At 39.2% G+C, this 20,803-nt stretch overlaps 1 long non-coding RNA gene across 1 annotated transcript in view; it reads right to left on the bottom strand.

Annotated features, from left to right (window-relative positions):
- The window catches only part of LOC142147046 (uncharacterized), a 214,116-nt gene extending 197,030 nt beyond the window's left edge, over nt 1-17,086 (bottom strand). Inside the window, exon 1 of the long non-coding RNA XR_012690213.1 lies at nt 16,463-17,086. This is a non-coding gene — a long non-coding RNA (uncharacterized LOC142147046). The remainder of the gene's footprint in view (nt 1-16,462) is intronic.
- Between the last annotated feature and the right edge of the window lie 3,717 nt (nt 17,087-20,803).

Raw genomic sequence — 20,803 nt, 5'->3', positions numbered from 1 at the left:
TCACATAATAATAACACTTGATCTTCCATTGTTCCCTGCTAAGCCAGTAATTATTCCTCTAACAAGGGGATCTTTAAATGTAGTCTTTTAGATGTACTTAAGGTGAAGGTTCAAAAAACAATGTCCTACTACATCCTCTGTGGAAATGCAACTGCTGTTCATTACCTATGAAACAGATTTTCATGCTCAGACACACACATACACACAAATATATACACAGAACAAATTTGTAAAAGTAACTGAAAGATTTTTGATTAATGACTATTGTAAAGATTATGAGTTCCCAATGCTTTTACACCATTGATCCCGGGGCTGTGTAAGATATCTCCCTGCTAGATGCAAAGATGCAAATGTATATTGTACTAAGACAAAACACTGTATGCAGACAAACATGTACACAAACCACAGGCAGGATTATACCAAATACTTAGATCTGCCTTAGACCAAGAAGTCACATTACTTAACACCACTGCGCTGTCATCTTAAACCTTGGCATACCAAACAAACAGATGATACTGTATATGTGCCTGTGCCACTGAATGACAAGGCCATGCTGTGCACTTCTTGCTCTACAAATAAGTCCTCTATTCTAACCAAATGATCCTATTTCACATATCTCAAATGCACTCTACTAACCCTAATCACCTCTCCAGTATCATTCACTTACTCCTTAGCCAACTTGTGCAGAGACCAATCATTGATTTCCCAAAAACAGCACTTCCCAGTTATTTCCACGCTTGTTATTGTGAATATTTTGAGGTTAACACCCAAGATCATGTGATCATCACAATGTTAGGGGCAGGCAGAATATTTATGGGACAGTTTTGCTTTAAAAAGAGCTGTGGTTATAAGGAACAGTTTAGAGCCTTTTACAACTTTGGGCACTGAGGTGGTTGCCCCTGGTACCATTTGCCACTGCTCTTGCACCTGCTATGATCTTCAAGGCTTGATTATCCCATAAACTGACATAGCTGTAGCCTAGGGCGCTAAGAATGAGGTAGGGGGAGGGGGGTGAAAAATTGTTTCCATAGCAAAGGAACATAAACATTGTTTGGGGGGGAAGGGGGTGAATGAAGCTGAATTTTAAATTACCACCTGGTAGGCTGGCTAGGGGCACTTCTAGCCTAGGGCGGCCTGAACCATTAATCAGACCCCGATGACCTGCATTTCATAACATTCCCTCTCTTCTTGATATACATATCAACACTTCATCCTCAAAACTAAAAGGATATCTGTCCATCCAAGACACTCCCCAGCTGCAAAATTTTAACCATGTTTTCATCCACAGAAAAACTATACCCAATACTTTTACTTTTGTATGAATTCTCACAATTGTTTTGGCATACATGTTCTAGTGAGCAAAGGTCTTCTATCTTCTGTCTCAATCTATGTTCCAGTATTTATAGCACTATATACTTGGTAGTGCAGACCAAGGGAGGACAGAGCAACGGGCACTTCAGGCAGTACAATATTAAGGACTACTCCTAAGTGTAGCACCCCTTCTCTTGAACTACAGGGGTGTTGCAGATACATAGTGTGTGCATGAGCTATCTCTCACCTTTCACTTCTACAGCATTGCCTTCACTCGAGTCTTCACTGCTGCTTGTGGGGATGTGGACAGTGGGCTCTCCCACAAGGAACTACTTGGGAGACCCCATGTGCCAGACACCTTGGTATGTTTATTAAGGGACAAAGGGACGTTGGTAATGACGGGTAAAAGGGAAACTAAACGGGAGATGGCAGAAACAAATACAATGGCATAAACGGCCACAATCAATGACAACAATATTGATCAAAAGACAATAAAGGCATGAGGCAATTCTGGTTCTAATGGTGTGAATTTACTTGCCTACACTCCACACCATACGTGGAATCATACTAGATTAACTCGCTGGCTTCCAGTAAATACCTTGGGTATGGTTTGTGCACTTACTATATAGTACAAGTGAAGATGTTGAACACGCAAGTGGTTTGTAAGTAAGTAGGAAAGTCCCATAATGGTGGGTAGGGCAACTGGCACATTCTCAACTCTGAGAAAATTATAGATATAGAAGGCCTGATACATTACCAAACGCAAAACACACACATAATGTGCATTTTTCCAAAAAATGTGCATCGGTATACACATGTCAAAAAGGAGCAGATGTGAAGATATGCCTATTGAACAATCCATGTCTAGGTCTCCTATGCTCTAATAGTTAGGACACTGTAGGATGCGACCGATACATAAGTGTAATATCAAGTCACAAAAGAACACACAGAATAAAACTAAAAGTTACTCAATTAATGTCACCTGTTAATAATATGGTCATTAATGACAAAACGTAAAGAAATATTTTTTTCCCATTAAATACATTTATTAGGATATTATTAATGTCTACTGTACATACGATACATTTTTACAGTTGCTCCTGATTGTAAACACGTGTTCTAGCATACATACTCAGCCGTCATCACTAGTAATTCACACTACACATGTAGCTTGTGCAAGCGATACAATAAAAAACACATGCCTTTGGGATGCCCAGAGCTTGAATCAGTTGCTGCTGCCTGCGTTTGAGCTTGGCACGTCCTTACTGCACATTGACTACTTGCATGCGCCCAGACCTCTCCCCGTTGTGCCCCTGAAATCCTAGGGTGTAGTAAGGGAACATTGCTTTGTTCTAGGGCGTATGGTCCACTTTTGGGCATGCGCATAGTAATTGTGTACATTATACCCAATGTATTGCCAGTTACGCTCCTTAATGCATCAGGCCCTAAGTATCTCAGTCCATTAAGTGGTATCTATAGCTTAATACGCAGTAGATAATTGGACAACCCCCATCTCTTATATACACCACAGATCAGATGTCACCCAAATGTAATCTATCAATGATAGGGTTCTGGAGGGCACAGGTATGTTCACTGATTTACTTGCAAGCCTCCTCTTGCTTCAAGCCCTCACAGCACAGCATTCACCAAGGTCATGGACTAGCTCAGGGTTTCCCAAACCCAGTCCTCAGGGCTCCCCAACAGTGCAGGTTTTCTAAATCACACGTGACATAATTAGGACCACCTGTGGATCTGTTACATTGTGTCAGTCAGTAATGAATACACCTGGGCTCCAGCAAGGAGATATGGAAAACCTGCACTGTTAGGGAGCCCTGAGGACTGGATTTGGGAAACCCTGGACTAGCTTGAAAATCCCACCATAACAAGTACCCACAGGGCTCCCCTGGAGGCTCTCTCAGTCTGGTCATACACAAAATATTCCCCACATTCATAGCAAGGGTAATGTATTCTCTATTCTCACTGATGCTGCTTGGTAGTGGTATCACAACTTACATTGTAACTGGCAGTCCCCACTCATGGGTACCTGTCTTCTCTTTCAGTGCTGGTGGGCACAGTCCTTTGCGCCACCAAACTGATCCACCTCATCCTGGTGCTATTCTTCTGTGTCCTTGCCTCCAATCACCTCCCCTCCGCTGCTGAACATTGGGGCTGCTGGGGAATATAGTCTCTGATCTGCCCACTCCACTATCAACTGCACTCTGTGACAGGGGTTATATACGTTTGCTTTGTTTTCCTATTGAACATCACTTTGGAATGTAGCACTTTAAGAACAACAATAATAACAACATGCACAACCTAGGTGCACTTAATACAAGCAATTCTGCTTCCAAAACATTAACAAATTATGCACATCATGGATGTCACATAGAGTGGAAAACAAGTTTGACTTTCTAAGCGCAAAAAAACTTTTTTTTTACAACTGCACACATGCAGTAAAAAAAACTCAGTAACCCCCTTGCCCCTCTCTACGCTTAGAGAGATGGAACGAGGAAGTCAGTAGGCGAGCAGGTGCAGGCATAGTGTAGTAAGGTGTGTTAATGTTCCTTACTCATTACGCTGAGGGGTAAGTAGCCTCTAACTTGAAAAAAATTTGCCTTTTGAGTGAACGAAACGCTTCAGAGGGATATATACTAATAGATGGTAGTATACAACTGCATAAGCAGATCATTATTACTTATTACCACTGGACATTACTGGTTCAATACCTTACAAGCGGATATATTATACTATCTTCCCTGGACAAATGGAAAATATCTGAATCTAATTATTAGGCTGGAAGAAATCTACAGGGGAGGTGTTTTTCCCTAAACAGCCGGAGTCTCCACAATATAATATCAAGATAGTGGACACTTAGGACCCATAGCGTCCATAATTTGTGGTTCACTTGAGATTCTCGTCTGAAGATATGTGAACAGCACCATTATCAGGTGCAAGCTGTCGTGTGAGACCGTTCCTGTATTAACCGCTACTTCGATCCTTTTAGACTCTGACTTTTCACATATGTCCAGGATTTAAGTCTTTTACACAAAGTGTACTGGCCACACGCTTTGCTGATCTATATACTTTTTAAGTGAGGATATATTCTCCAAATTCTACATAATTTTCATATTTGTATTTCTCCTCATTCGGATACTATACCTCCTTTAGAGGTCATATACACATTCCTCTTTAGTGTATGTGGAATATGCTTTTTTGTTTACTTTAATGTATTTGAATAAATTTACTTATTTATAACAAAGCCCACCATCTGTCACTATATATTTTTATTTGTATTTTTTTGGTGCACCTAATTTGTTTTATTCTTCAGAGTGGAAGCAAGTCTGACTTCTAAGCGCAAAAAAAAATGTTTTTTTTACAATTGCACACGTGCAGTAGAAAAACTCAGTCTGCTCTCAGACTGAGATGTAACCCCCTTGTCCCTCTCTACGTTTAGAGAGATGGAACGAGGAAGACAGTGGGTGAGCGGGTGCAGGCATAGTTCGGTAAGGTGTGTTAATGTCCCTTACTCATTATGCTGAGGGGTAAGTAGCCTCTTTCAGGTGCATCTATTGTGTCTACTTTCACCCCTGGTGTAAAATCCTCACTGGTGAAGACTGAATGCATTTTGCATACTATTCCAAGTCACACGTATCTTAAGTTATATGTGGCTTGGAATACAAAGATAAGTACCAGCCTACATGCTACATGCCCTCCCATATGCTCATTGATGACTGTACACAGAGGAGGATCATTTCTTATACTCTGATACCGATTATTTAATGTGCAGCTCAAATTGGTACAAATGAAATTAGCAGATATAACTTTTTTCTTTGCAGTTCTATTTTTGGTTGTTAAATGGATTTTTAAGTTTACGTTTTTATTCTTAAAAGTTTATTTCTTAAATATTTCTCCTTTTTTGGCACCAGTACCAATAGCTTGTTACAAATATTTGAGTAGCTCTGTAAATCTCAACGGCTTAGGCATTATCTTACTAAGACTGTACTAGAAATACCTAGGTATGGAACCAAAAATCAGGGACGCTGAATTGGATGTACATTTGTACCTTTCACTTTGTTACAGCTTTAAATGTATTTGAACCTTGCCACCACATTACTGATCGATACTTATGCATCTAATTTACTTGGAATCCTTTATTGCCTTCAAACAAATTAATCATTTTTTTATGCCATACTATTTTTTCAAGCCCTTCACTAGCTATGGATGTATTGATACCTATGTCCTTGCTAAATCTGGTTATCTGTATTGCAGGCTAGAATTGACAATGCATTTAACAGATAATATACATGTATGGTGGGTGCTATAGATAATAAAAGGGAGGTTATTCAGAAAATAGTGCTGTATTATATCCCTAATGTGTTGTCCACTTCTCCCTTAGTGGACCACAGTTCCAGGATCATAAGAGTTCCCTGGCAAAAGTTGTATAAACAAAAAGCTTCAAGATTTATTAATTATAAATATTATCCTGATCAGCCATCTTAATGCTCTGGAGTCGGTTATGAAGGAATGTCCATTTAAGGCAACATTAAATAAAAATGGAACGATTAAAAACTAAAATAGAACAAACTGATTTTTACATACTTTCACTATGATAACTCCACCTAAAATTCAGTTTTGGGTGGAACGTCATTAGTTAAATCTGATCCTAAATGTTTAATTACCTGGATTCTGGTGTTCACACAGTCCAGTGAGTCCCCCAACATCTGACTCATGTCTGTTATTACTTGCTTGCTCCTGCAGGCAGCTTGTTGTCACTGGCCAACACATTGCTTACATGAAAAAATACTGGATCACCAAGAGCGAGTAGAGTGTGACAGACATTGAGGGACACTCTCCTACCGACCCAGGCATTTTTTTATAAATGCATTGTGTTGACCACCGACAGTATTCTACCAACAGGAAGAGGCAAGCAGTATAGCATAGTCATCAGGCATGTTTACATTACGATATTCCACATAACACTTTTCAATTTTGGGTAGAACTGGTCTGGACAGAGTATATATGATGTAATTGTGATATATTCAGGGCCGTTCCTGGGCCATTCGCCATCTAAGGTCACTCATAAAATGCGGCTTCACAACTGTCCCCTAAGAAAGCAGATGATGCAAATATTAAATAAATAGCTATTAAAGCAAACAAGATTTGTGACTTTTGGGGGAACTGCAAGTAGACTTTTGATGTTCTGATTTGACATTTTTTGAGTATGTCGCACATATATATTATCTACAATATGTGTTGTAAGATCCTTTTAGTGTTTTAGAACTTTGATAGGCATTTTTTCTTTTATACTTTCAACATATGCGGTGAAATAATACATTTCGTTATATTGGATGTACATACTAATGCCTTTATTCGATTCAACTATGTTTATGTAGCATTAGTGCAAGTGGAATATATAGTCTTAGTTTCCGTGACGTCCATAGCGCTTATAATATTTTAATACTGGTAGAAATTTTCTTTACACTTTTATTAACCTCTGCGGCGATGGTTTAGATATGTAGAAATTAATAATCCCGTTTGTGTATAAGTATAGTGCTATTATTATTACTAATACTTATGCACTATAGCAAATGATTATTGATAAAATGAACGGGACACTACTATAGAAACCGCAATTATCATTACAAAGAATAAGATCTTTGAAATATTGTGTTAATTTTTCTTTTCTTCTTTTGATGTATGTTAAGATCCACTGCATTTTTGCTGTATACTTGTAAGATCATATCACATTATATGTTGGAGTCTTTAGAGGTCTGCCGTTGGGCGGGTGAACCTAAAGCACAGCTGATCCACTTGATTGATTTAGTAGAAACTTCTTACTATGTGGTAACATTCATTTTTATATATGTAGATTTATCTAAGCATTTTCTTTGCTGGAAGTATTTGAAAGAATATCTTTGTATTTTATAGAATAGAAGTGTTTTTCAATTATTCACATTGCGGACATCCGCCGAGCTACACGATTGGACTACGGATGTTTAAATAGGAGTAGACAATCATGCAAGTAATTCACCTTGAAAAAGAACCAGCTTTGGGTTCGAAAGGCATTGGTGGTTATTCAGTGCTTCACGGAGGAGTTATACATCTACCTGAAGTTTGCTGATTACCGCTGATCCCGGGGTTTATCTGAAAAGGATTTAACCACGCTGACAGTTCTTGGGAAACTCGGTAGGAGTGAACTTGCCACTTGCGTTATAGGATTATTTTAGATGTTATTTTATTTTATATCATTTATTTTATGTGATGCTGTTTTATTAAAAAAGCCCGTTTGGAGATAATGCACTATGTGCTCGATTTGTTCATTTATTTTTCATGTGCTATTCAGAGTTGAATATACATTGGAGAAATTAGGACCTCAATGATCGATTATTTATGTTTTAAAATAAGCAGATTGGAAGGTTTTTTTTTTTAACCCTGCTAACTTTACTACAAACTCATTCATTCTGTGTTACATGCTATCTAAAATTGCACTTCTAAACATCTCAAACGTGGTGTTAATTTTGAGTGTTTTTTTAAGTGCATACACTTAGCTTCTGGAAGTTTCCTCCTATCTGGGCTATAATACAGCATATACCATCTATATTGAGAGAGATTATTACTAAATGGCTTTTCTGTTTTTGTTTTTCCTGTCTGTTTGTGAAAAATATCGGAGGGATTTGACAAAAGCCTTGAAAATATCCTAAAGACATCGACTTGCCATTCCATAATTATCTATTACGGAGGAACTATTTCCACAAGAACATAGTGGATTAAGATAATTTGCTGTTAAACTAGAAATCAATTGTCGGAACTCATAAGTGCCCGATATATACACATTGTTATATATATTAAATAAATAGCTGCTCACCTTGCTGCCCTCTCTAAAACATTCCCCATGAACAGTGATAGGAACACTGTCAAATCAGGGCACACAGCAGTTGTGAAGGACAGAAGGGCAAAGTATCATGGAGTGGCAAAGTGAGTTGCAGCACTGTCTCCCTCTGCAATCTCTGAGAGGGGTTCCTTGTCTCATTGCAGGAACACCCCTGGTTAATATACTGCAAACCTGAAGGAATGTGTACTTAAAGCGGGGAGAAGTCAGATTTCCTCCTTTCTTTCTGCACTTATTTGAAAGGATGTATTACCACTAATAAAACATGTATTTTATTACAGTACCATGTTAGCCAATTGATATTATTTGGCCCTGGATATGGATGTGTGACACAGGGAGTGGTTGTACTATGAGTCCCACATCAGATGTCCTTGTTTGTTACAAGTCACTGTGCTTATCAACCAAAATCTTGTTCTAACTTTAGTACACTCTGGGAGTGAGTTTACATTGGTTTCCCTTTGTTTAAAAAGGTCAACTGTAAGGATGAACATGTCAGCAAATGATTCAACAGTCAGAAATTCAGTTTTAAAGGATCTGCCCAAGAAATCACAGGGCCTGGACATGGATCTTTTGGAACTGCCAACCCGGCATGCTATCCTGGGGATCATGGCAGGACTTCTATGAAAGTGTCCCCATTCGGGGAAGTCTAGACAATCAAAAGCAGCACAGCCTGGTGACGTCACGGATGAGCCCTCCCCACCGGTTGGCGACGATACCTACTGGTCTGCAGTGGCGGATCGGGGGGGGGGGGGGGGGCGATCGCCCCCCCTAGCAGGGGCTTGCTGCCGGCGGCTGCACACTGTGCAGGTCTGTTAGGCAGTGATAATGTGCTGTCCGGCTGCTCTGATTGTGTTTTAAACACAATCAGAGCAGCGGGACAGCACATTATCACTGCCTAACGGACCTGCACATACTGTGCAGCCGCCGGCAGCCTTAGAAGTTAGAAAGGGGGTGGGGCTTAAATCGCCCCCCCCTATATCGCCCGGGGTAGTAAAAATTTCTAGATCCGCCCCTGCTGGTCCGCAATATCAACTTTGTTTCATTTGCAGGACTTTGCTCGTGACCAGCTTAGCGATGCAACTTTAGAACATGCATTTAAAAATGTGACTTAAAGAAATGGCGTAGCAAAAGCCGGCCAGCCCTTAGAAAGTATACCATATTTGTTATTAATAATAATTTTCTGTTTGCACTGTACGTATTACCGGCATCCAATTTCCTTTCTGTAATTTCACCTTGTATATTGTTGATGACAATAAAAAGATTAACATTTTTTTTATAATTTTATATATAGGATTGGGGAAAATGCAGTTAATGGTTCCTCAGGTTCATATACCTCTAGTGTAAAAAGATCCACATACACATGTCTGTGGTGGACACCTGGGGGAGATAAATATGAAACCAAATTCTGCTCAGGTTTTAATGGCCCAGTGTACACATGGCAGTGAAAAGGTATTGCTGTCTATAGGGCATCTCTCTAACCAATACCTATAGTTCAAGTCCCCTTTGAGCATATAAGTATGGATGTTGTGGGGCCACTGGAGAGGTCTGCTCATAGGCACTAATATATACAGTATGTTAGAGGTGCTTGACTATGTGAACTGATATCCAAAGGCAGTTCCTCTGCGGAACAAAAGGTCCAGCACCATAGCTAAAGAATTCTTGTTTGATTTTCCCATTTGGGAATTCCTAAGGAAATTCTCACTGACCAGGGCACCCAGTTTATGTTCAAGTTGATGAAGTTGATAATGTCAGCAAGGGGTGGCAGCTCTTCACACCTATTGTGCTCGTCCCAAAATCCAATGGGAGTATTTGGTTCTGCAATGACTTTAGGTGGTTAAACCACACAGGGGTAATGGAAAGTTCCCCTTACCTCCTCAGCCAAGCAAAAGAAAGCTTTTTCCACGCCTGATGGTTTCGTCCAGTATAAGATTCTACACTTTGGTTGCATGGAGCATCTGCCACCTTCAAAAGAGCCATGAATAAACTGCTACGGCCCCATACAGTTTATGCAGTTGCTTTCTTAGATTACATAGTGATTTATACCACAGACTGGAAGTCACATCTGACTAATGTCGAGGTAGTCTTAACTTCATTGAGGTCTACAGGCTTGACAGCAAATCTAGAAAAAAAAGAGCCATAGCTATGAGATAAGCCAAATATTTGGGGTATATTGTCTGACAAAGGCAAGTAAAACCACAACTAGGCAAGGTGGAGGCAGTCAAAAACTGGGCAAGAACGGAAAAGTCAGTGTTAAGAAACTTCCTATGCCTCATAGGTTACTACAGGCAATTTGTAAGCCATTTCGGCACTGAAGCTGCTCCATTTACAGATATGTTAAAGAAAAGTTCTCCAGACTGGTTAGCCCTGTCTGACTCTGCAAAGGCTGCTTGGTCAGATCTTTGCTTATCCCTCGGTTCCTCTCCCATTCTACAAGCACCTGACTTTACCAGGAGGTTATTCCTCCAAACCAATGCTTCCTATTTCGGCTTAGGTGCAGTCTTGTCGCAGGAGAGCATGGAATAGATAAAACCTGTCCTGTATCTGAGTTGGAAGTTACTTCCAAGGAAATAAGATATGCAACTGTGGAGAACAAATGCCTCGCCATAAAATGAGACACAGAAGCTCTGATCTATTATCTTTTAGGCAGAGAATTTTCATTAATAACAGATCATGCACCGTTGTTGTAGATGCAGAATAATTGTGAAGTAAATACAAAGGTAATCTGCTGATTCTTGGTATTATAACTTTTCAGGTTTACAGTGCAAAATAGACCAGGGATTTTGCACAAAAATGCAGATACATTGTCACGATAATCAGTGCATGTTCTTGTGTTCTAATATTTCTCTTCCCTTAAAGAATGTTTCCCTTCTGTACCTTGTTCTAACCCTTGATATATTTGAAAGTTTCTATCATGTCCCCCCTTTCCCTTCTCTGCTCCAAACTATACAAATTAAGATCTTTTCGTCTTTCCAGGTAAGTTTTGTGATGTAGGCCATGCACCATTTTAGTTGCCCTTCTTTGTACAATCTCTAATGTAATTTATATCCTTCTGGAGATATGGCCTCCAGAACTGAACACATTATTCTAGATGAGGCCATACCAATGACCTATACAGTGGCATTATTACTTCTTTCTTTCTGCTATTAACTCCTCTCCCTATGCAACCAAGCATCTGACTTGCATCTCCCTTTGATAACTATATCCCGTAATGCAATTATAATACATATTACATACATCACATATTATGTATTAATGTACCTTAAGTCAGAATTCTTTTTTCCCTTGAATTCAGGCTCTGGCTACATCTATATTAGCACGATTTGTTGCACCAGATTCTTGTAACTGTATAACGCATGATGTGGCTTTAATGGGCAGAGCTAAATTCCTGTCTGATTAGTGTCACTGGTTTTTGCTTTAAATTTATGGGAGTGTTACTGACATCTAAACACATGTTAGATAATGTTAACATTTTAATGCCTGAGAAAAGATGTATGACGCGTGGTACAGGTCTTTTTCTGAGTTGCAGTAATTCTACTATATGGTGGCTGTTAACTGACATCTCTGGCTACACACGTGGTATTGACAGATCAGCCCAAAAAAACTGTGGTTGTAATATCCTACGGCCCTAATTCCTTTTTTTACATCTACTGTTGCCGATCTTCATCCTTCTTACTCTTCCTCCTGTCACGTTCCCAAGTTATGAATTACACACTACCATGTTTAACATCAATAATATATAGAATGTTTTTTTTAAAGAGTTGCATAGTGGCAGCATTAACTAATAAAGTTAATAACAATAAACTATAATAACATAATTACAATTAATATTGCATAAACATGCATAAATAGTATAAATAAGAAACAAAAACATGCAGGATAAAAACGTGGTTATGTGTATTGATATTTTGTCATTTTTTTTGAGGCTTATAAATAATGAATTATTCTCTAAATTTGAACATAAGTCCACTATCTAATTTATGGCTGTAGAATGATTTGCAGTTATTGTTGACAAAAGCTCAGCAACAGTGTGCAGTGTGAATCCACAGAAGAAAAAAAAGAAAGCTATCATGCATAAATAAAGGATTTGATAAACAATAACAGTATTGATTGTCTCTGTTAACACCAGTCCATAAAAAAGACATTATAAAAATGCCTTTATTCCATCGGTCAATTTGTGTGTGCTTGAAGATAGAAATGTGCTTTCCCTCACAAGAGCAACTGAAAGGTACAAAGTGCTTCCTGTATTATTTAATATAGGAACAAGAGGTGACGGAGAAAGTTCTTTTCACACAGAGCCAAGGAGAAGGCTCTGTGCCCTTTCAGAAAGCAGCGGATGCACTTATAAGTGCCCCCTAGCCACACCTTTATCTCATTTAAATGATCCTGTGCCACAAAATGAAATCTTGTTTCTGCACTGCTGTGCATTTCCCACGTGGCAAGGAACATCCTCTTTTGTAACCGTCTCAGATTCTCCCATCTTGGCCCACTAAACCATGCGCTTCCCAGTAAAACCAGATGTAACTGTAATACGTCACAAACTACAATTGTGCAGGGGTTTTAAACTTTCACGCTTCCTATATGTCCCTTAAAGAATCCAATATCTTTTCATTTTAAACTTTTCCCAAATGCCAAACATTTTACTCATCATTCAATAAATATGTGTTATGAAAATGAATCATACATGAGTGAAATAATTTGTTTAAAAATGTACTATATACATTTGAATGCAAACAAATACAATTTCAATATTGAAGAAAAGTTTTGATTTCATGGATCATGTTTTACAGACACAAACCTATTTGGAATGTTAACCATTAGTTTGTTAAAAGGAGAGATTTTAAAGCATTTTTATGACACTCTTGAATAGAACGTAGACACGGAATACACTGTTAAAATGATCCAGGCATAGAAGTTGAGCCTTTTAGCAGCACGTGTTCGATCTGGAATGCGATATAAGAAAAAGTCTAAAAAATGCTTTTAAACCACTTGTATGAATGAGTCCTAAAGAGTTGACAGGTCCTCTTTTGATAATTACAGGGTATTTAAAGCCTGCAGATCCCCATTTAATCCTTTTTGCACAGGAGAGTAGAGATAGAAAGTGTGCTTAAAATATTAAATGCATATCAAACAGTGGTTAGTCCCTCATCCTGCAACCTCATGATCCACGTTAAAGTTTCTCACTGGTTTAGAGCAGTGACATAGAGCAAAGGGCGGGCAATGCCAGACATTAGACTGCTAAATGCACTGTTTGGGATGGCAGACTGACTGCGAAACAGCTTAATTATCATACTAATAGCTCAACTTAACTGAGTCCCTTCTGCGAGAATGGATGGGGTGGGGGATTGAGTTTTGGTATGCAAATTTAAAATATTAATTTTCAAAGTAGACTTCATATCCAAACCGTGCTGTCATTTTTGTTTTGTTTTAAAAAAAAAACAAAAAAAAAAAAACAGATCAGATGGAGAAATATTTGTAATTGCCAATTCATTCTTTTTTTTAACTTAGCACAGTGGCAGAAGCCATTTCTTGTGCTTTAGAATACTTCTTTTTCTGTCATCTTTCTCTTATTTACCTAATTCCCAATATTACCAATATTCCTAAGGGTTCATATGCTGCAGGGTGTTGGGATTGAACATCTGGTAGTTAAGACTATGTGGTATATTTATCAAAGGATACTTTAGATCAAGGACTTTATGCATGGGGAATAGGGGCTGTACCACCATCGCCATCTCTGAATTACACAGACCAATTAGAATTAGAAAAAAGTGTTGAAATTACTGTACATGTATTAAAGATTTGCCCCTACCCTAATAACATTTGTTTCATTAATCATTCTCAAGGCTAGCACCCCTGGGGATGCCCTAGCGGCAGGAAGTGGGGACTGGCTCCTCTGCTCCTCAGACTGGGAACAAGGCTCTTGGCTGTGACATCATAGCCAAGTGCCACACTCACAGCGTATTAAAGACATTGAGGAACAGCAGCAGGCAGCTTCCAATGTAAGAAGCTGTAAGTATTTCTTTATGTCAGCGGCCAGTGCTCCAAGGTGAAGGCACCCCGGTGGCATTAAAAACACTGGATGAGAAATGTTAAATCACTCATTCAGTGTTTAAGGCACCCCGGCCGTTAGCATTGTCACCCTAGGCAACCGTCTGTGTTTGCCAAATGGTAGTGCTGGCCCTGACCATAAATCAAGCTGTTTAACATTTGTGACCCTGTAAGCCTGTATCTGACTTAAATTACCAGAGGGATCCTGAGCCTACAACACTGATCATCTGCACATCAATCACTTAAGTGACTCCACTCCATGTCTTCAGTTAATTCTATGATCTTCTTGATTAAAAAGATTAACTATTATTGACACTAATCACTTTGCTATATATGTCACAAGATACCTGATCTGCATTTAAAAATTGTAGAGAATTCTACAATAATATTAGGGAGACTGACTGTCTGATGTAACAGTATATGAAAGTTTAATTATTGTATGCAGTGTTAATGACATGCTTCTAGGCACCCTATTGGAGGCTGCCCATCATACCTTGAGACAGAAAACTGGTACCACTCACTGAACCTTTGCAGTAGCATCTTTGTCAACTTCAACAACCTAGAGGCTGGTTTATACCTTGCAAATAATAAATGTACTTTACAAAACATGTTCTAGGGATTCCCTATCTGTGTAGTTTTTTCAACACATTTAGCAGAAAGTCAATGTACTGAGAGGATTCTTTCCAATAGAAACAAATGATATAAATTGAGGTAATGCTGACAGATACAATAGAGGACTAAGATTAGTTTTGGATTAAGTTAGTCTTTCAACAAAGCATGATCTACATAATTACAAATTACTCATTTTCCTCTCCAGCGGCTCCACTTCTGCCTCTCTACTTTCCACTCTGTCTCCCCATGCCCTACAGAAGTTAACAAGGCTTTTAGTCACTCCCCCTTATATCTGTGACCTCATCTCACTCCACCTGTCATTATGAGACCAGTTTGATATATGGTTTATCTCAATGTCATATTAATAGCATTACGTTTAAAGTAATAATTGTGGATACAGCAAACAACCGGAGGGCACAAACGCAGCCTCATTTATCAAAAGTTTCTTTAGAACACAGATGTTTTTGCCCTTTGAACAGCCCTGTATATGTTATTACCTATATATCCTGACTGTAAATGGACTTTTAGACATTTATGTAAATGATCCCCCCTTGAAATAACCCCTCTCTCTATGGGGCCTATTTATTAAACCTCATTTTCATGTCAATTCCCCAAAAACGGCTGTTTTCGGGGAATAGATGCCAATGAAAGAATTTGCCTAATCTATCAACAGTGCATTGCAGCAGATATCATAGATATCTGCTGCTTTGCACTTTTTTTCCTAATACATAGCAGTCCCCATAGATGTCTATGGGGACTGCTATGTACCGCAATTTAACAATGAATGAAAATCCTTTTACACATACGGTAATGTACACCAGCTCAGGCTGACATACATTACCGTTTCTGCTATTTTTCAGCACTGTTCAGCTCTGCTTCGAACAGCAGCTTCGGGAAAGTAGAGGCAGTGAAAAGATAAGTTTTTACCATCACAGGAACAGCATTTTTTCGTGACTGCTGCTCTTGTGGAGATTTTTTAATAAATATGTGAAATAGTTCAATCCTTATCAATACGATAAGGATTGAAAACTATTTTTCATTTACTGTGGTGCTTGTTAAATACGCACCTATGTGACTGTTATACTTCTCTTACTTGTATTACAGTACTGGTTAAAAAAATATTTCACAGTGTAAAAATATTTCACAGTGTAAAATATAACCAAAGACAAAGCTATGCCTAGCAAATAGTTTTATAGAATAATATTAAAGATAACTATAATATTACAACTTTTAATATTATTCTTAGCATAACTTTCATGCTCAACAACAAATCTGTCTGTAAGCAAACAAACAAATATAGCCTTGTAGATTGTGCATATAACAAAAGCATGAATCATGCCAAAGATTAAAATAGGAGTGATGTCTCATTATTCCAAGTTATGAAGAAATGGCACAAAGTGAAATAACTGCCTGGCGATCTGCCCTTTTATAAAGGTAAACTATCATCGTGTATCCAAATTCCAGTGTTATCTCGAACAACCACAGCGTGTCTCACATTACGTACATGTAACCAGAACTGCAGAGCACAGACAGAAACGAGCATTATCCAAGTATGAGACTGACTGTTAGAAAGTTATTATTCAGTAGTGTTTTAGAAATACTCACAGGTTCAGCGGGGAGTTCTGTCCTCGGAGGAGTCCTTGGTACAGTATCAGGAGGGGACTGGGAGTTCTTAACATTAACAGACCATAATTACTGTACTTCTCTTTCCAACAGATTTATGGAACTTCAGCAGCGATGTAAACTTGACTGTACACTGACTGAGTCCGGCTTCTGAACACAGCGCCCACTGACTGAACTGTTCTTCCTTTTCAGCAGTGTAGTAAGCTGCCAATGCTCCGGGCTAGGAAGTGTACCGGCATATGTCCCCAGTGTATTAACGCAGCATTTGTCTTTAATTATTGTATACCAGAAGATCACTATTATTACCAAATAAGAAATAAGTAAATAATCCTTTGTTATGCTGTGTGAAACCTATTTGTCTCTCAGTACTCCTATTTTGTCGACAAATCCTCCCCTTTCGGCCGTTATAATTATTTTATGGTTCACCTGTATGCTCCCATAACTTTTGTTAAATCTTCAACTTTCAGGTCGCTTATGTCCTCCCCCTGTCGCCCCTCCCCTGCATTTGCTATGCCTGCATTCCTACAAACATCACTATACACTTTATATGCTACTTAAACATTTGTTGCTGTTATTTAATTTAAATCTCAAGATAAAATGCATTTAAATCATTTACATGTCGTGTATCTCATCATCATCAACATTTAGGGGAGTGGCAGGAGGCTATATTACTTCAGTGCAACCTGAAAAGTATTCGCAGCGGTTCACTTTTTCCACATTTTGTTATGTTACAGCCTTATACCAAAACGGAATAAATTCCCCTTTTCACCTCAAAATTCTACACACAATACCCCATAATGTCAACATGAAAAAAGTTTTTTTTTAGATTTTTGCAAATTTATTATGCTGATCAAACACTCCAAACTTTGAAGACAACGGGCCTGAGACATTAAGGAGAGCAAAGCATAAGAAAGGAGTATCATTTGCACCTGGGCAAAATCATGTTGCATTGGAGGGGGAGGTAAATTTAAAATGCGGGGACAGATTTATAGTTGGGGGAGGGCATGTCCTAGATCAACATTAAATTTCAGTGTAATAATAAAGCTATTAATATTTGTGTGTTAGAGGAAAAAACAGCCAGTATTTAACTTATCTGCAAAATAATAAACTAATTTGAACCCCTTGCATTGAAACATGGTTTGTCCCAGAGAACATTTACTCCTTTTTTGCCTTAATGACTCAGGCCCAACGTCTTTCAGAATAATTTGTGCACGATATGTGCTCATGTGACTTTATAACAGACAAATAATGAAGTCCAGCTAACGTTAGCAGTTGCCCGATTTTGTCTATGTGCACTTGATTACAAAAGCAATCCGGATTGCTCTAGATTTGTACTATTTACTATTAACCTTTGTTTGTATTAGTGATATTTTGTTGTTATATATTTTTTAATAAAACGCCTATGTATCAGCGCTTCCCTATATATTTTTTTACTCTGTACATTTTGGAATAAGGCTGTAACATAACAAAATTTGGAAAAAGTAAAGCACCTTGAATACTTTCCGGATGCACTGTATATGAGGGCATAGGTAATTGAGCAGCTTGGCATATTGGCTATATATTGTACATGAAGCTATATGGAGGTATTTTAGCAATAAGGTGAATAATGGCTATCGGGGTTGCATATGAGCCTATATGGATGTATACTGGCTATGTAAGAGAGAGGCACAAAGCCTGAATGAAATTAAAAACATCATCATCGCTTACAGTCTAAATTCCCTAAGACACACACACACACACACACACACACACACACACACACACACACACACACACACACACACACACACTGATTTAATAGCAGGCAATGGTCGGGAATTGAACTCATAACCCCAATACTGTGAGATAGAAGTGCTAACCACTAATACCCCATTCATACTGCACCAAAAACCCGGGTTTTTGCAGGGGCACGCTGAAAAACCCGGGTCTTGGTGCAGTATAAATAGTCCAACCCCAAAATCCCGGGTCTAAAATCCCGGGACTTAGACCCGCAATTTTGTGAGGGGTAATTCTCACCATTCATACTGAAAAAAAATAAATATCAATGTAAAAAAAAATGATTTTAATTAATAAAAAATACATAACAAATGTTTACTTTACTTATTTTCAGCCAGCGGTGTCTCCGGTGCGTTGCCGGCTGTCAGGGGGACCTCTGGGTACTAAAATGACGTCATTTCTAATGGACTAGAAATGACGTCATTTTAGTACCCAGAGGTCCCCCTGACAGCCGGCAACGCACTGGAGACACCGCTGGCTGAAAATAAGTAAAGTAAACATTTGTTATGTATTTTTTATTAATTAAAATCATTTTTTTACACTTTTTTTTTGTAAAACCTGGGTCGGGCAGGTGCAGTATGAACCCGCCCGACCCGGGAATCTTCTTATCTATACTGCCCTGTGCCCCGGCAATATCCCGGGTTAACAACCCGGGATATTTCCGGGGCGGCAGTATGAAAGTGGTATTAGCCACTGTGCTGCCCCAAGCAAAAGTAAACATATTTGTTTGTAATGAATCTATGGGCAGTTAGCGGTTAATGGTTAAAATTTCAACTTAGCTAATAGGAAGCTTAGGGCAATCCAAGGGCATATATTCCACTTTTAATGTGGGTTTGGTCTCTTCTACTGCACAAATCCTGGGGAGAAGAACATCAGGCTCAGTATCATTAAGTTAACTGTGTCTTATAAGTGTTTTGAACTAGTTTCATATATTTTCTAATAATAAATATAATCTTTATTTACACTTCTTATTTATAATTTCAACTCTTTTCACCTTTTTTACTTTATTTTCCTGTAACTTATTTCCCCTTTATTTTTTCCCGCTCTTTACTCCATAACTGTCATTTTGTTCCCGTCTCCTTTACTTAATAATCTCCCTAACTGTCAATTTGTCCCATATCTCCCTTAGTTAGTATGTCTCATCTTAGAAGAAATGCTCCCCTTCCTGCTCATTTTTCTAATGATTTTCCCTCTATTGATGTCAGCAGTTCGGCAACCATACCCCACTCATGTCTCCTGTGATCCAGAGCGCTGCCGTGGCAAGTGCTAAGCGCCAGAAGGCCTCTGGATCTAATACAAGTGACCGCTCCCTGTCAGATTCTGGCACAATCATTGGTTCGGAACTCTATAGGAGCTCCGATCTGCAGGGTCGAGCTCTGGTAATGGCGGGTACTGCATACTCACCGACCAATGTGCACATACGACGTGCACATGCGCCAGAGTGAGCAGTATCGCTGTTAGGCTCCCGTGTTTATATGGAGGCACAGATTACAGCGGGGCCAACAAGGAGGAGATTTCCTTCCACTCCTCGCTTACACACATCCCCCTCTGGCCAGCAAGGATTTTCTGCCCATACCTCTCCTGCTGGCTTCCGTGCGCAAAATAACATTAGGAGGGGGCCGGCAAGAAGGAGTGAGGTAGATGTTCCAATTATAGTGGGAGGTGATGGTGATGGGCAGAACACAGCACGGGTGGAAGGAAGAGGATTTCATTCCCCCTCCCCATACCGCATACTCCCCTCTGGCCAGCAAGGTGTTATAAGTGTATCTCCCACTGGTTCCCGTGCACAGGCAAGCACCATGTGGGAGCCATTGAGGAAGAATTGTCACGAATCAGGGTCTTAGCCCTGTTTACACCACTCAACGGTACCATATTACTGTACATCTTCCTCCTGGTCGTATGCAGCATGTTATCCTGGGACAAGCGTGACTTCTGTCTGCAGCACTGGAGGCTGCCATCTTGGATTAACATTTGCTAAGCTTCCTGCTGAGTCTGAACAACTGATCCCATTCTCCAATTGGCTTCCTCTGATGACTATAAGAGTCCCCTCCTACACTCAGCAAGTTGCCAGTGCAACACTTCCTAGTTCCAGATCTACAAGTTGCTGTTTTGTCTGCTCCAGACTATCTGCTGTATACAGAGCTCTACCATCATGTGTATTCACCTCATCCTGATTACTGCTTCTCCTCCCACTGTGTACAGATCTTCATCGCTGCCTCTGAGAGTATTCAGCCTCAACCTGCTATTATGTTATGGACATCTCTCAGTGAGTTCAACTTCTTCTGCTGCCATTATTTGAACTGCAAACATTAACCATTTGTGTGAATTCAACTTCTTCTGCTGCCATTATATGAACTGCAACATTAACCATTTGTGTGAATTTAACTTCATCTGTTGTTATCTGAATATCAACTATTAACCAATTGTGAGAATTCAGCTTCATTCTACCGCTGAAATAAATACTTTGGTTTGTTATTCCTCCTCTGGATTCACCTTCTTTGTAGCTGCAAGCAAGCTCTATGAGCAAGACATTCATCCAGCCCCCCA

This window comes from Mixophyes fleayi, chromosome 1 (assembly GCF_038048845.1).
Source record: "Mixophyes fleayi isolate aMixFle1 chromosome 1, aMixFle1.hap1, whole genome shotgun sequence".
In the NCBI taxonomy this organism is placed as follows: domain Eukaryota; kingdom Metazoa; phylum Chordata; class Amphibia; order Anura; family Limnodynastidae; genus Mixophyes; species Mixophyes fleayi.
This window is presented reverse-complemented; position numbering and strand designations above follow the sequence as displayed.